Source organism: Pteropus alecto, unplaced genomic scaffold (assembly GCF_000325575.1).
Source record: "Pteropus alecto unplaced genomic scaffold, ASM32557v1 scaffold81, whole genome shotgun sequence".
Lineage (NCBI taxonomy): Eukaryota > Metazoa > Chordata > Mammalia > Chiroptera > Pteropodidae > Pteropus > Pteropus alecto.
In genome coordinates, this window is record NW_006433378.1 from 16,208,774 (window position 1) to 16,209,851 (window position 1,078).

Below are 1,078 nucleotides of genomic sequence, written 5' to 3' on the forward strand. Positions count from 1 at the left end.
TTTTTTTGCATGATTTCTCTGGAACAGAACCCCAATTGTACGAACAGAAAAAGGAATAAGCGACAGGCTCATCTTTTGGGTCACTCTTTAGTGCTTCTGGATTTTCATTCTTGTGAATGAATCTAAAGCATCCTCCACTTAAAAACTAAAGAGATATTTACCACATGGCGCAAGCCTCATCCATTTTCCTTAGGGATCACATTGTTATAAAAGTTGTTAAAAACAAAATACAAATCTATATATATTACATATATAATGTGTATATATACATACATATAATATGTACGTAATGATATATATATATTGTTTGCATACATATATACCTTATATATAACATACATAACATATAATAACGGTTATATAGCCGTTATATAAAAATATATAATTGTTAAATAATGTTGTATATGTACCTATAAGTTTTATATATAAAACTTATATATAAAGTTTATATATAAAGTTTTACATATAAATATATAGCATATATAAACTCTGTGTGTGTGTCTGTGTGTGTGTATAAACTGAGTGGAAAGGTTATACTTCAAACAGAAAGGCAGCATGGCAAAGATCGGATTAGAATAAGGAGACCTGGATGTGGTTCCATAGTGTAGTGGTTAGCACGTCTGCTTTACACGCAGAAGGTCTTAGGTTCATGCCTCAGTGGAGCCACAGTCCAGAGTCTATGGCCATGCCACCCTGAACAAACCTGATGTCTGATCTCGGAAGCTAAGCAAGGTGGGGCTTGGTTAGTACTTGGATGGGAGACCACCTAGGAAGACAGGTACTGTAGGCATTAATAAAAAATAAAAAATAAAAATAAATCAGGAGACCTGGAACTTTTCCACCAGTTGAGTTACAATGGCAGATACTTTACGTCCTTTTATAAAGCTTCCCGAGTGACCTGTCTCAACCTACAGATTTCTCATTTATAACATTAAAGAATTGGCTGAGACCATTGACAAAGCTCCTCTCAGCTCTAAAGTTCTGTGGTTTAAGGTTATTCATCAGGAATCTACAAATTACCTAAAGCCATAGCTAGCATAATCCTAAGCAAAGTCTACATTTTTATTTTATTTTTGAA

General features: G+C 33.8%; 1 pseudogene; it reads left to right on the forward strand.

Moving 5' to 3' along the window:
- The first annotated feature begins 675 nt into the window (after positions 1-675).
- Positions 676-790, forward strand: LOC112476904 (annotated as a pseudogene).
- The last annotated feature ends 288 nt before the right edge of the window (positions 791-1,078 follow it).